Here is a 16,913-nt window from a genome sequence, read left to right on the forward strand (position 1 = left end):
GATAATTCTTGAATATCATTTTATTTATAATAAACTGCGAAACAACACTTAGCACACACTGAGACTAAATTCATATTTTATTCTTAAGAAAAAATGGAATTTCCTTTTTACCAAGTTTCTCAATTGTGATTCACATGTATTCAAACTAATTTAAAAATGACTTTTGATTATATTGCTATATTCAACCCATTATTGAAAACAGTTGTCAATTCAAGTTAAATTAGTAATGAGATATCATATTTAAGATTTATCCTTCAGAATACCTATAAAAATAAGATTGACATATGATACAACCACTAAAAGCTTGATAAAATATAAATATAAACATAGGACTAATATATTATTAGAAGCCAAAAATTGATTTAAAAGATTTTTTTATCATTAACATCAAAGACAATATTTCTAAACATTAAGAAATTTTATGGTTCTAAAATAAGATTGGCCCTCTTTCATTTGCATTCTAACTTTTGTAATATGTGTGACATATTACTGCAAACAAGTCTGTCTGCTCAGAATAATCAGGAATAAATAATTCATCATGGATGCTGCAGATGTCGAGGACATCCTCTATTGTGCCCACCCTTTAACAAAAATAAACTCCAAAGCTGTTTGACTTGCTTCCAGTTCCTTCCAAACAGAGCCCAGCAAGAAACTGCCATTGATTTTTTTTAGAGCGAGTTGTGGAGAAAGATCAATGCCAGGAAGAGTACAAACTGGTTTTCACCTTGAAGAATTCAGAAAGTGTTCGTTCTGAAATTAATAGACTTATAAACATTTCTAACACCCATAGGCATTTTTCTTACTAATATGGTACTTGATGGATAAAGCCAACTCTGTAATAGTAATGGGAATACTTATTTTTCCAGCCAAGGCTTAAGAGTAAAGTTCCTGCTTCTTCTTTCTGAAATTCTTACAGTTATCTATCCCAACTGCTTTGCTTGATTCTGTTTCTGCTGTTGATTTACTTTTGGGCTCAATATCAATACGTATAATAGGGTTTTGGTTTTTCTGTTATCCCAGGCACTCTAGCATAAAACACTAGCATAGGACATTTATGGGTTAGGTGTTAATCTACCCTAACCTAAGAGTCTGGAGACTTAGATTTAAAGAAGTCACAAGCCCAGCCTCACAAGGCTATTAAATGATAGATGCATATTTGCTTAAGTTTAAGTCTTATTTACTATTTATTTACAGGAATTAGGATTTATTGGTGGGCAGAAAGAGGAGGGGGCACAGTGGAAAGTCTCATGAATGTAGGACCTGTCACTGATCCAGGAGACCACAATTGGGGATGTATTAGGGTGGTGCAAAAGAAATTACTTTTAATGGCAAAACCCACAATTATATTTGACCCTACAGCCATCTGGGATGAGCTGCTTCTCAGCCACTATGCCTTCAAATTCATCTGACTGGAACTTGGTAAAGCCCCACTTCTTTGAGATGCGAATCATCTGCTGGTGAAGCAACTTGAACTTGGCCCTGTATAAGGCCTCAGTCACATGCTCCTTGTTCTGCAGTTTGGTGCGAATGGACATGTGAATTGGCTAATGTGAACCCTGGCCATGGTGCCCTGTAGCTTTCCAAAGGCATCTTCCATACCCACCTGGAGCCTGTCAGCTCTAGCACAGGACAACATCTTTCTGTTGTGAATGACTTGGAAGGGGTGGAACCACACTAGGATATGAAAGCCAACTTTGCTGCAAGTTGTTATCATGTATCTGTTGGCCCAAATGTGGGCATCCTCCACTGCTTCAGAGAAGAGCTGCTCATGTTCTTCTGGCACCATGTAGCCTCAGAGTAGAAACTCATCCATTTTTTGCTTTCTTCTGTCCCAGGTCAAAAATGCGAATGTTGGCATCAGGGACACCTCTGCAGAAGCCAGACTTTAGGTATGTTTTGTTTTTACAATATCAGTAATACCTAGTGGGGTGTTCCATGTAGATACCAGAATCTTAAGTGGCATGCCAAATGAAAAGTGAGGAAGTCTTATTTAATGTACACTTTTAAATTTTATTTGTGGCATCAATATATTTTATACATTTGAATTTACATAGAGTGTATGCAAATAACCCTTTTATGGATATCATCTCTCTCTACCAATCTGCCAAATAGCAGAGGTGTAGGTTGATTCAGTTAAGAATAGAATAACCTTCATAAATAGGTGGTTGGCTGGTATCATAGATTTGTATGTTTCTCATGATGCCAGTATTTCTCTATTTTTTTATGAACTACAATAATTAGAAAATACAGAGTTTTGAGAAAATCCTAATTACTCTATGGATACAACTTGAAATAGAATCCTCTAAATAATGTAAACATAAACAAATTATTTTAAGTCCATTATTGAAGCAAGAATATCTCCTTTTAAAATTATTATTTTAATTATTATTTTTAGAGAGAGGATTTTGTTCTGTTGCCCAGGCTGGAGTGCAATGGTATGATCATAGCTCACTGTAACCTCAAACTCCTGGGTTTAAGAAATCCTCCTGCCCCAGCATCCTGCCCCAGCCTCCTGAGTAACTAGGACTGCAACAGGTGGCCTCAAGCCTTCCTTTTGTCTGGCTTCCCAAAGTGCTGGGATTGCAGACACGAGCCAACTTACCCAGCCCACTTTTTAAAAATTGATTTTATCTTTAGAGTAGTTTTAGGTTTACAGCAAAATTGAGCAGAAGGTACAGAAATTTTCTGTATAACCCCTGCCTTGATGCATAAGTAGTCTTTTCCATTAGAGCATCAACACCCCCCACCAAAGTGGCACATTTGTTATGACTGATGAACCTACACTGACACATCTTTGTTACCAAATCATAGTTTATATTAATTAGGGTTAACTCAGTGTTGTACATTCTATGGATCTGGGAAAATGTATAAGGACAGGAATTAACCATTATAATATCACACAAAGTAGTTCCACTGCCCTAAAAATGTTTCGCGCTCCATCTATTCTTTCCTTCCACCCGCCTAGCCACTGGCAGCCACTAATCTTTTTATTATCTTTTTAGTCTTGCCTTTTCCAAAATGTCACGTAGTTGAAATTATACAGTATGTAGCCTTTTCCTATTGGCTTCTTTTACTTATATATATATGCATTCATCTCCTTCATGTCTTTTCATGGCTTGATAACTCATTTTCTTTCAGTGTTAAATCATATTCCATTGTCTTTATGGGCCACACTTTACTTATCCTTTAATCTACTGAAAGATATCTTGGTTGCTTCCATGTTTTAGCAGCTCTGAAAAAAGCTGTTAGAAACGTTCATGTGTAGGTTTTTGTGTGGACGTGTGTTTTCAACTCTTTTGAGTAAATATTTCTAAGTATTAAGAAATTATTGCATGGTTTCTTAATCATAATTAGCAAAGAGCATGAATGCTGGATCATATGGTAAGAGTATATTTAGTTTTGTAAGAAGCTGCCAAAGTGTCTTCCAAAGTGACTGTACCATTTGCATTCCCACCAGCAGTAAGCGAGAGTTCTTACTGCTCCACATCCTCACCAGCATTTGGTGGTGTCAGTTTTCAGCATTTGGTGGTCTTTCTAATAGATATCTTATTGGTGATTTAATTTGCAGTTTTCTGATGACATATGATGTAGAGCATCTTTTGATGTGCTTATTTGCCATCTGTTTATTTTCTTTGGTGAGGTGGGTGTCTGTTCAGATCTTGTGCACATTTCTGTTTGTTTTTTTCTGCCTCTTTCTCCGTCTCTCTCTCCCTCTCCCTCTCTCTCTCTTTTTTTTTTTTTTTTTTTTTTTTTTTTTGTAAATTTTAAGTTCCGGGACACATATGCAGAACGTGCAGGTTTGGTATGTAAGTATATGTGTGCCATGGTGGTTTGCTGCACCTATTGACCCATTATCTAAGTTCCTCTCCCTTCCCTCCAGCCCGCAACAGGCCCTAGTATGTGTCGTTCCCCTCCCTGTGTCCATGTGTTCTCATTATTCAACTCCCACTTATGAGTGAGAACATGCAGTGTTTGGTTTTCTGTTCCTGTGTTAGTTTCCCAAGGATGATGGCTTCCAGCTCCTTCTACGTCCCTGCAAAGGACATGATCTTATTCCTTTTTATGGCTGCATAGTATTCCATGGGTTATATGTACCACATTTTCTTTGCCCAGTCTATCATTGATGGGCATTGGGGTTGGTTCCAGGTCTTTTCTACTGTGAATAGTGCTGCAATAAACATACATGTGCATGTGACTTTATAGTAGAATGATTTATATTCCTTTGGGTATATGCCCAGTAATGAGATTGCTGGGTCAAATGGTATTTCTGGTTCTAGATCAAGGAATCACCACACTGTCTTCCACAATGGTTGAACTAATTTACATTCCCACTAGCAGTGTAAAAGCTTTCCTATTTCTCCACAGCCTTGCCAGCATCTATTGTTTCCTGACTTTTTAATAATCGCCATTCTGACTGGCATGAGATGGTATCTCATTGTGGTTTTGATTTGCATTTCTCTGATGATCAGTGATGTTGAGCTTTTTTCATGTATTTGTTGGCTACATAAATGTCTTATTTTGAGAAGTGTCTGTTCATATCCTTTGCTTACTTTTTTATGGAGTTGTTTATTTTTTTTTTTCTTGTAAATTTGTTTAAGTTCCTTGTAGATTCTGGATATTAGACCTCTGTCAGATGGGCAGATTGCAAAAATTTTCTCCCATTCTGTAGGTTGCCTGTTCACTCTGATGACAGTTTCATTGGCTGTACAGAAGATCTTTAGTTTAATTAGATCCCATTTGTCAATTTGGCTTTTGTTGCAATTGCTTTTGGCATTTTCATCATGAAGTCTCTGCCCATGCCTACATCCTGAATGGTATTGCCTAGGTTTTCTTCTAGACCAGTGGAACAGAGCAGATACNTGTCAGATGGGCAGATTGCAAAATTTTCTCCCATTCTGTAGGTTGCCTGTTCACTCTGATGACAGTTTCATTGGCTGTACAGAAGATCTTTAGTTTAATTAGATCCCATTTGTCAATTTGGCTTTTGTTGCAATTGCTTTTGGCATTTTCATCATGAAGTCTCTGCCCATGCCTACATCCTGAATGGTATTGCCTAGGTTTTCTTCTAGACCAGTGGAACAGAGCAGATACCTCAGAAATATCCTCACACATCTACAACAATCTGATCTTGAACAAATCTCACAAAAACAAGCCATGGAGAAAGGATTTTATATTCAATAAATGGTGCTGGAAAAACTGGCTCACCATATGCAGAAGGCTGAAACTGGACCCCTTTCTTACACCTTATACAAAAATTAAGATGAATTAAACACTTAAATGTAAAACACAGTTACAAAATTTTTGCCCATTTCTTAAGCAGGTTCTTTGTTTTCTTATTGTTGAGTTTAAGTGATCTTGGATATTTTGGATAACAGTCCTTTATCAGATATAGCTTCTGAAAATATTTTCTCTCAGTCTGTTGCTTGTTTTCTCCTTTTCTTGACAGTGTATATTTCATAGAACATAAATTTTTAATTTTACTAAAATTTAGCTTTGTTTTTTCATGGATCATGACTTTGGTGTTGCATCTAAGAAGTCATCTCCATACCCAAAGTTATCTAAATTTTCTCCTATATTATCATCTAGGGGATTTATAGGTTTCTATTTTTATGTTTAGGTCTGTGATCCATCTTAAGTTAGTTTTGTAAAAGCTGGAGAGTCTGTGTCTAAATTTATTTTAAATATGGTTGTCCAGTTGTCCCAGCACCATTTGTTGGAAAAAAAAAAACTATCTTTGATATGTCGTTGGCAAAGATTAGTTGATTGTGTTTATATGGGTCTATTTCTGTGTTTTCTACTTTGCTCCATTGGTCTATTTGTCTATTCTTTAGCCAGTATCACACTGTCTTTATTACTAGAACTTCATAATAAGTTTTGAAGTTGGGTAGTGTCAATTTACTAGGTTTGTTCTTCTCCTTCAATAGCATGCTGGCTAATCTGGGTATTTTGCCTCTCCATATAAATTTTAGAACCAGTTTGTCCATATCCCCAAAATAACTGCTGGGATTTTGATTGGGATTACATTGAATCTATAAATCAAGTTGGGAAGAACTGATATTTTGACAATACTGAGTCTTTGTACCCATGAACATGGACTATCTCTCCATTCATTTAGTTCAGTTTTCTGCATGTAGATCTTGTATGTATTTTGTTAGATTTATACCTAAGTATTTTACTTCTGTGCATACTAATGTAAATAGTATTGTATTTTGAATTTAAAATTCTACTTGTTCATTGACAGTATACATAAAAGTGACTGACTTTTGTATATTAACCTTGTATCCTACAACGTATTTTAACTGTTATTTCCAGGAGTTTTTCTGGTCAATTCTTTTAGATTTTCTACATAGACAATAATGTCATGTGTGAACAAAGACAGTTTTAGTTTTTCTTTCCCAATCTGTATACCTTTTATTTTCTTTCCTTTGCTATTTCACTATTACTTTTAGTACAGTGTTGAAAGGAGTAATGAGAGGAAACATCCTTGTCGTTTTCCTGATCTTGTGGGAAAGATTCTAGTTTCTCACCATTAAAGTATGATGTTAGCTGTATATTTTTTGCAGATACTCTGTATAAATTTAAGGAAGTTCCCCTCTGTTCCTAGTTTAATGAGAGTTTTTTTTTTTATAATAAAAGTCATGAATGGGTGTTGAAAATATTATTTTAACAATTCTCTTTTCTCAAGACTTCAGTAGAAATGTTCAGGCCTTAGCAACTAAAGTATGGTCCACAAACCGGCACCATCAGCATCACGTGGAAGCCCATGAAAAAATGCAGAATCTCAAGCTTCACCTCAGATCTACTGAATCAGACCTGCATTTTAATAAAACGCTGTAGATGATTAATATGCATATTACAGTATGAGGGGCACTGGCCTTGGTCATTTTCTTAGTATTACTGTCTAGATCATTAGTCACCTTTCCTTATCCTCTGCTGTTTCAGTGGAAGGATCATTGACATGGAACCATACTGACATTAAATTAGGAGCCCAGCACTTGCCAGTTACATAATCTTTAACAATTAACTCATTTTTTCCAAGCCATAATGTCTCCCTTGTAGAATGAGAGCAATACCTATGTTTCACGATTATTGGATGAATTAAATGGTATGATGCATGTAAAAATTCAATATAGTTAGTATTTGACAAATGTTACTTTCCTTTCTTTCTGTCCATCATGTGTCTTATGCTAGAGAGACATTGTTTTATAAAGGTTTTGACTCTTTCATGAAAATTTTTTATTCTTCCTTGTCCTTCTCTCCTAATTTTAGTTTACTAGTCTTTCCTTGTATGGTGTTTTGTGTATACTTTTTCTTTTGTTATGCAGGGTTTTGCATTGTCTTTCCCTATCTATTCCAGCCTCCAAAAGTAGACAGCTCTGAACACACTCTGATCTTTTCTGCTTCAGAATTTTCTCCAAATCTTGGCAAGACTGCTTAACACAACCTGCAGCATAGCCTGGGAGTACAGGGAAGTTAATCTGAAGGGGTAATGCTCATGGGGTATGGGAGTCAATGGGCTAAGTATTCTTGTCTTCTGTACTTTAGAGGACAATATGCATACATTTTGTCAGAGTCATAAATGCAATTGCCTCATTATGTACCACAGTAACCAGCTCCATAGCTTCCTTCTTTCCTTTCTTGTCTCACTCTACTCACTCACCTTGGTTGCCGGAATCACTTTCCATTAAACTATCTACATCGAAGTTCTTGCTTCATGCTCTGCAGTTAGGAAGATCTAAACTAAAATAAATCATGTGGGTTTTTTTTTTTGCTCGCAGCATATACAGAAAGGGGAATACTTGTCCATCAAAATATTTGTGTTGGCTCTACCATAATACAAAGGTGTGATTTGGAAAGGCTGCCCAGCCAGGGATTAAATTTCATAGCACTTTCCCCAACTTGCATGTAGGTGGAGCCAAGAGGATTAAACACAAGAGGGTTAAAAAAGAAAGTTTGCAGCCGGGTGCAGTGGCTCATGCCTATAATCCTAGCACTTTGGGAGGCCAAGGCAGGCAGATTCTCTGAGCTCCGGAGTTTGAGACCAGCCTGGGGAACATGGAGAAACCCCGTCTCTGCTAAAATACAAAAGAAGTTAGCTGGGCATGGCAGCTTGCACCTGCAGTCTCAGCTACTCGGGAGGCTGAGGCAGGATAATTGCTTGAACCCAGGAGGCAGAGGATGCAGTGAGCCAAGATGGCGCCACTGTACTCCAGTGTAGGCAACAGAGCGAGACTCTGTCTCAAAAAAAAAAAAAAATTTTTTTTGCTTTCTCTACACTTTTGTTTTAACCATTTCTTCTGGATTTTTACAAATAATCATAAACTCATGCCTGTAATACCAGCATTTTAAGAGGCCAAGACAGGAAGATCACTTGAGGCCAAGAGTTCAAGACCAGCCTGTTTAACATGGTGAAACTCCATCTTAAAAACAAAACAAAATAAGCATAGAGAACCTGTAAACTGTGTGGTAAACACGGCAGAGTCACAAAAGACAAGGAAAGAACACCACTGGGAGAGGAGCTAGCTGCCCATTAGGTACACCTGTTTTGAATCCATTACTAAGAAATAAACATTATGTTAAAGCAGTATACATTCGGGGATTTGGGTCTGTTGGTTACAACAGCTGCCATTATTCTGATTTGGTCATTAAAAAATTTTTATGCTCCAAACCCTTTATAACTGCTTTAGTGGATGCTTATCACTAAGGGAATTCTATCCACTCACTTTTCATAGTACCCCACACAGTGTTCTTTGCTGGATCTGTTATTTGCTTAAGAGTGATAACTGTGTGGAATTGTTTCAAATTTCTGTTTTTACCAAAGGTAAACAAAGTCTTCTTCATTTCAACTAAAAGTAATAGACTTTGTGACAGTTACTAGGAACTCCACTTGACATCAGGCAAAATGAGCCTTGATCCCCACATTCATTCATGCATGCTTCATTCTATAAATAGAAATTGAGAATGTCTTGTATGCCAGGTATTCTAATAAGCTCTGAACTCAAAAGTAAAACATGGTCAGGTGTGGTGGCTCATGCTTGTAATCCCATTGCTTTGGGAGACCACGATGGGAGAATCAGTTGAACCCAGGAGTTCAAGACCAGCCTGAGCAACATAGTGAGACCTGTCTCTACAATCAATCAATCAATCAATGTCGCTGGAAATGATAGTGTTCATCTGTAGTCCCATATACTTGAGAGGTTGAGTGAGAGGATGGCTTGAACCCAGAAAGTCGAACCTGCAGTGAACTATGTCACTCCACTGCACTCTATCCTAGGTGACAGAGCAAGACTTGGTCTAAAAAAAATTATTAAAATTAATTAAAAAATAAGACATGGTCCTTCTCTCAGAGATCCTAAAACCTAGTATTTAAAGATACCAATTATAATAGAGAGTTCTGAGGAACCAGTACTATGAGTTATCTAGTCAGAATGACTGAGTGTTAATTTTGGCTCCCTGATGTATTCACAGAGTGATTTTAGTAAAGTCATATGCCTTTTCTGTGCCTTTTTGTTCAATATGTAGAAGGGAGATAATGTCCCTTTTACATTTTGTGAGGACTGACTGAGATTTTTGTAGAGTTCTTAGAATAATTCTTAGTAACTTGCTACATATCAATAAATGTTAGCTTATTATTAAATATTGGGACCAATATATATGCAGGACCAGATCATATAGGGTAGTGCACATCAAACATTGGGGTTTATATGAGTTACCTGGAAATCTTATCAAAGTTCAAATTTTTACTTAGTATGTCTATAGTAGGACCCGAGATTCTACATTTCTAACAAGCCCCAGGTAGTGCTGAAGCTTCTGGTCTTAAGAGCACATTTTGTGTAGCAAAGATAGTGCTGCCCAATAAGACTTTGTATGGAGGTAAAATGTTTATACCTGCTCTTCTAATATGGCATCTTCTAACCACATGTGGTAGCTGAAATGTGGCTAGTGCAACAGAGGAACTAGTTTTTCAAAAAAATGTGTTTAATGTTAATAAACATAAATTTAATAGGACACATGAGGCTAGTAGCTACTTATATTCAACCTCACAGTTCTAGACCAGTAGCTTTTAAGACTGGTCACAAGTTCAAGCAAGGATTAGTAACCCAGAATAATACTGAAGATTGGGTTACATGATCATCAACATAATGAAAATATCTCTAGAAGTTTGAAATTGGATTGAAGACTACGAGGATAACTATTGTTCTTTAGAGGTTCCATTTACACTAGTTTCGCTTTAATAGTGGACAAGGTTAAAACTGGCTATATTCTATGTCAAACTATATCAGTTCAGCTCAAGCTAATTGAAAACCCAAGTTAATGTGGCTTGAACATCACTCACCTCAAATAACAAACATTTTAGAGGCAGACGAGTGATGATGCTTGGTCCAGCTGCTCAGCGGCCAGGTATTATGTTTTCTTCTCCAACATTCCTAGCCTGTTAATTTTTGTCTTCAACCTTGTAAGATTCATGGCCCAAGAGCACTGAATATGCTTGCGGTGTCCATATTCAAGAGAAGGTTGAGGGGGCCAATCAACCTGCATGTGTACTCTTTTATCATACTACAAATATCTTACTGGTCTTGGAAGGTTGAAAAAAAATATATATTTAGCTGGGTACATCGCCATCCCAAACAAAACCAAAATTTTGGTGGCAAGTTAGAAGATAAAATAGATAATGGTTAGGTAGCCAACAATGTCTGACACACAAACCTAATTATCATTTACATGTGAAGAGAAAGAAATACAATTTTTCCAATAAGCAAAACATCAGTAAGATATATCATTCACATTCAACATGAATTTAAAAGATAAACTAATGAATAATAAAATTATGGCACAAAAGAATTGGCAGTGAGCACTGACTCCATTTGAATGCTAAATAGATATAAATAAATGAAATTATTATGGTTATTACACTGAATACAAATGCTAAATTTTGTGAAAAGCCGCATGATATCAAATGGTAATTACTATTAATATAATGGGGATAAAATTACAATCAATTAATATCAGAATATTGGTAGAGTGATAGGCAGGAGAAATGTAACTTGCTATTCTGTTATGGTGAGAAATGTAGTTTATGTGTTTAAGTAATTATTTTAAAGGAATAAAAGTAAATACAAATAGAATTTAAACACATTATGTACATTCAATATTACTGCAGGGATTGAGGGGTCTAATTTCAGAGATCAAGAAAATGAATCAGATTTTTTAAAATAAGACAAAAGATATCAAGGAAGCATTTAGCAAAATGTTTGAAATAAAATTATAATATGCCAAGTACATCTGTTATAACAATAAATATAACAGGAAAATAGCCATTGGAAAAAAACTCAGTTGAGTTTTAAAATGAAAACTCTATTGTATGTTATATGAAATAATCATATCACACAGAAAATTATTTAAATATGCAGACAATAAAAGAATAAGCAGAGAAATGCCTAGCAAACCTACACATAAAATAAGAAGTAATGTTAGTAAAATAATAATAATATATAATATTTGCTATAATGAAATATTAACTAGGATAAAGCTATTTTATAATTCTGAGATGACTTTGCAAATATTACAGTAATACTGAAGATTTGTGTGTCCTTTAGCATCACACTGAAATATAGATGAAAAACTACTAGAAATACAAGGAACTGTCCTTGCATCCCAGGGATAAACCCCACTTGATCATGGTGGATAATCCTGTTAATGCATTGAATTTTGTTTGCTAGTATTTTGTTGAGAATATTTGCATCTATATTGAATAAGGATATGGCCCTGTAATTTTCTTTTCTTGTAATGTCCTTATGTGGCTTTGGTATGAGGGCAATGCTGGCCTTATAAAAAAAAAAAGTTTGAAAATATTCTCTCCTCTTTGATCTTTCATGAAAGCGATTGAGGAAGATTGATATTAGTTATTCTTTAAATGTTTTGTAGAAGTCAGCAATGAAGCCATCACATCCTAGGCTTTTCTTTAATGTGACACATTCTATTAATATTACTAATTCAATCTCCTTACTTGTTGTTGGTCTGTTCAGATTTTCCTATGTCTTCATAATTCTGGGTAGGGCATATTTATCTAGGCAAACAAGAAAGAACCAAAGGTCAAGGAGTTCTACTTCCCAAAGCCAGTAACCTTTCTTATCACCTAGGACGAATCATTGTTTGAAGAATTTAAATTAGAATGCCTTTACTAAGTAACTTAGTAATCAGAGCCATATTTGGCATGGAAAAAGAGGACAGGCCAGAACTCTGTTCTGCTTTTGTGATTCTGTATGAGCTATATCCAGCATTTTTATCATAGTTACAATCATCAGTAATTTGTTTCTGCTATTACTAATAACAGCAGAAAAATCAGTGATTGAGAAGTCACAGCTCGGGGGATAGGAGGATTCTTTTCCTGATGATTTTCTTCCTCTGTCACGGAAAGAAGGATACAGAGAGATTCTGAAATAAATGGTGCTTTAAACATGATAAAGCTCTTTTTAAGTGTAGTAAAATATTATCTCACACAGGTGTCTCCATGGAGGTCTAATGAGTTCCATGAGAACAAAGAGAGTGTGCTTCATTCATCTTTGCCGTCCTCTTAATAACTAGTATTGAAAACCTACTATGGGCCAGTGTTCTGATAGGTATTCAGCTAAAAAGATGAATAAGATAGTACCAAGTCTTCCATTGCTCCAAGTGTGAAAATCCAAAAATCCATCCAAATATGCCAGGACAATTTTTTACAATGGGAGTAGAGCCAAAACTCTATAAAACATTGAGAAAATATTTCACTGTATAATCTTCTACACTAGAATTTAGCCAGAATGAAGACCCAAAATGATAAAACCATTCCCTTCCTTCCTCTTATTGCAAAAAGATGTGTAACAATATTAGATTTGGTGAGATTTTCTTCTTGTTTGTATAGGTTGGAGAGGATTTATAGAATTGTGAATGTCACGTAAGATTTCATAAAGCCATTCTCAGTTATTCTGTGCTTCAAAATAGAGCATATAGTCATCACAAACTTAAGTAAATACCAAATTGTTGTTTCAGGGAAGATTTATTACTCTAGTTCACTGTAGCTGTTATTGTGCCTTGTGATGCATAACAGAGAAGTCTGCAGCCCAGTCCCCAGCAGACCATAATTGTTGCCTGTGCGCCCAAATGGGACATTAACAATAAGAAATAGCTCTATCCTTCATAACACCTGCTATCATCTAATGATGAACATGCTGAAGCAAAATTTTCCTTTACCAATACAGCTTTATGAATTTTCATTGTTTTCAATTTTAATAAAGGATTTTTTTTCACTGACTTTGAGCAAAATTTGTTCAATACTTTGGAATCTCTTGAATTGATCTTACAAATGAATTGCAGCAAACAACATGCATGCTAATTGATAATGTTGAGAAAATGACAATCAAAATGATTAAGTGAAAAAATGAAATTGTTTCATGTTTTTCTGATTAACATTTGACATATGTCAGTTGAGATATCTGATATATGTCAACAAAACAATCATTACACTCCTCTTAGCAAAGTAATGCCACAAAGTACATCAGGCCATTATAATTCTGCCAACGTACTCAGTGTGATTTCTAAATATAGAACACTCTATACAGCACTTGCTATTCAAATCACTATGTAGCTTCATTTGGTTCTGTATACAGAGGTCAACACATGGTGGAACAAAGAAACCCAGTTTCTAATTCCAAGCTTCCATTTACTCCCTGGGAAAATCTATTTAGAACACACAGGTAGACTTTCCCCAAACTACGGCCCTAACACATGCCCCACCGATTTCATTTTTATCCTTGGGAAAGCCACATTATCCATATTTGTGATATTGCCTGTATTAGTAACTGGAGTTCATAACTATTGTCAGTGCTGTGTATTTGTAAGGTAATTTGTTTGTTGCTGTGTGTAGGCAAGTTCAGCTCTTTGGGACGAATAGGCTCCAAAGCTGTGTTCTATGGACAAGTATTTCTATTAACATACATTTTCCAGTAATCAAATATGAAAGAATTTAGACTATTTATTTGTATTCATGTTCCCAGACTTGCTTTTTGTAAGTGATATGGGGGTTAATCACAATGTAGGAGAAAAACCATCAAGTCTAATGTCAGAAGTTTGAATTCAGCCTCGATTCCACCAATTAGTTCTGTGAACTTTCATGAACTGTTAAGCAGTTTGGGCCTCATTTTCTTTATATATAGTAACTAAGTAATACTCTTAACCTTCTTATCTCATTATTACATATTGGATTTTTTAACTGTAATATGGTATTTGAAATTTCAGGTATTATTATTACCATCGTTGCTTTCGTTGGTAATAGCAGTAGAAATGATTGATGGCAGAACACTAGTGTTGAATGTTTTGTTTTGTCCAAATAAGGCTATGCCATTAAAAAAGCTCAGCCTAGTTCTGGACAGAATATAACACTGAAGTTAATTAGGTTTTAATATCAATGTTTCACAATCTTTGTAGGTCTTACCTATAGAATTAAGAGTCCAACCAGCTTGAAATTAAGCTTTTCAGCCTGAGAGAAATGATTATTACTCAAACTAAGGATTTATTTTTTATCAGGAGTGAGTGTTCTACATTAGCTGCTGGATCTTTTCTCACCTAGGCTGAGAGATTACTGACAGTGCTGTGAAACAGGTGGAGGAAGTGAAATGAGGGAGTAAAGTGGGTGCCCTTGGATGTGCTTTGAATCAAATGTTCCTCAGTCTTTTAAAAAGCAGAGAGGAGCTGGTTTGCAGCTTGAGTTCTCTGCAGAACAAACTCCGAGTTGGAGTTTACTGAAAGATGTTTATCAAAGTATCCTTTGGATCAATCTCTGTAGAACAGAGAGAAGAAAGCAACATTAGACAGAGCAAGACATTGAGTTGTGATGCAGGCCTAATGAACTTAGGTTAAAAAAAAAAAAAAAAACGTATTATAAAAGAACACAGATGAGTTTGGAAGCTAATCCTATTAAGGTTTTAATACTGACTGCTTTTGCAGTTTCCCCTCTTGCGGCTAATTGGGTACTAGTTAATGATGTGAATTCTGCACTAAAGCCACCTTTCTTTGGCCACCTCCTAGCTGTGTGATTTAGTGAGGGCTAGCTTGCTTCTCTGGACTTCAATTTTCTCATCTGTAGAATAAAAGTAACTACCTGCACACATACAGTGCACCTCAGAGACCCCACAGAGAAGCTCTGGATCTAGAATGACCCTTCAGAGTGACAAGGATGTGAGCAGAAATGGCCCAGCCTCTGTATGCAAGGAGTGGTCTGTCATTTAGAAGTGGACTGCCCTGGGAAAGGGTCTGAGTTTTATTAAAGCAGTTGGCAGCATCCAAGGCAATCCCTGGATTCAGGTGCTGGCAACTGAAGGCTCTCTACCAATGCACACCCATAGCAGGGGCAGCAGGTGTCTTCCTGAGAGGGAGTCTAGGCACAATGTAGGGTCCACAACAAGCCCCTCTGTGCTGAAAACTTTCATGGCTGGAGAGAAGACAAAGGAGAAGTCAAGGAATGGGAAAAAAGAAAATGAATGCTTATTTAGTATTTGTTAATGTTCCACACATTGGACTAGGCACTCTCTTGGTTGTCCCATTTAATTCTTAAAACTCTCTATGTATGCAGGTGGTTACTTTTATTCTACAGATGAGAAAATTGAAGTACAGAAAGCAAATTAGTCTTCACTAAATCACACAGCTAGAAGGTGGCCAAAGAAAGGTGGCTTTAGTGCAGAATTCACATCATTAACCAGTACCCAATCCTGCCACAAGAGGGGAGACTGCAAAAGCAGTCAATATTCAAATCTTAATAGGATTAACTCCCAGACTCAACTGTGTTCTTTTACAGTATAATCTAATGCCCAATTTGATCTATTTGACTTGAAGATTATCATTGGCTATTGAACAAATGTTTAATGGCCATCCAGCTGAACATGCATTCTAGGGTAGCTTTAGTGTTTTGTTTTTTTGTTTTTGTTTTTGTTGTTGTTGTTGTCTGTCTGTTTACAGTGCAGATAATTTCTAAAAATGTTAAAACACTTATCAGAAAAATGTTATATTGTTTTACAAATCAGGATAAATACCTTGGTTTTTTTGAGTAATTCAAGCAAAATCTAATGGAAAAATGATGGAGAAGAGAGTTGATTCAAGTACTCGCAGTCCAAAAGTCAATTAACATTGTTATCCTTATATTATTCACTGTTTAATACAGCAGAACATTTTTATATTTCTGAGTGAAGTTATGTTTTGTGAAATGAAAAAGATTCTTATCAGTTAAATCAAATGAGTTCCAAATTGCAAGCTGCTGATATTATGGCTTTCATAATGTGTCTTCAATAACACAAGGAAATAAGAGAGGCAAGTATTTCCATGTGAAAATTGCAGTAATGTTCAGCAACTCGTAATAATTAACTCTCTCAAAAGCTGGTGCAATGCCACATAAATTATTTCAAAACTACACTTTCTTTTTTCATGTATTTTATTTAAACTTATCATTTATCATATTAATAAAGTATTTTCACTGAGCCTGTTCTTTAAAACACTAAAACAAAAGTTATTAACCCAAATCGTCCAAACGATAGATTTTAAAACATGTCCTTAAAACAAACAAAAATAAATAAAAATAAAAGCACCTCTTCAAGATTTTAATAAGGAAAAAAAAAATGTCCTCAACATTGTTAGAGCAATTCTACAAACTTAGGACAAAACCAGCACATTATCTAGGTAATAAAATGTAGCATATTTATAGTAACATGCACTGATGTACAAAACACATGTATTTCAAGGTAAGTCAACTCTGATTAATGTAATTGAACTTGAAATTCAAAAATAAGGTCTCTATACCTAGCTATGCCACTTACTAGTTGTATGACCTGACTGGATAAGACATCTCTCTAAACTCTAGGTTTTTTTTTTTTTTTTTTTTTTTTTTT

At 35.6% G+C, this 16,913-nt stretch overlaps 2 pseudogenes; one reads left to right on the forward strand and one right to left on the reverse strand.

Moving 5' to 3' along the window:
* Positions 1–1,245: 1,245 nt before the first annotated feature.
* Positions 1,246–1,904, reverse strand: LOC108521525 (60S ribosomal protein L10-like; annotated as a pseudogene).
* An 8,466-nt stretch (positions 1,905–10,370) lies between these two features.
* Positions 10,371–16,913, forward strand: part of LOC108521524 (40S ribosomal protein SA pseudogene) — a 9,534-nt pseudogene continuing 2,991 nt past the window's right edge.

This window comes from Rhinopithecus bieti, unplaced genomic scaffold (genome assembly GCF_001698545.2).
Source record: "Rhinopithecus bieti isolate Rb0 unplaced genomic scaffold, ASM169854v2 scaffold_61570, whole genome shotgun sequence".
In the NCBI taxonomy this organism is placed as follows: domain Eukaryota; kingdom Metazoa; phylum Chordata; class Mammalia; order Primates; family Cercopithecidae; genus Rhinopithecus; species Rhinopithecus bieti.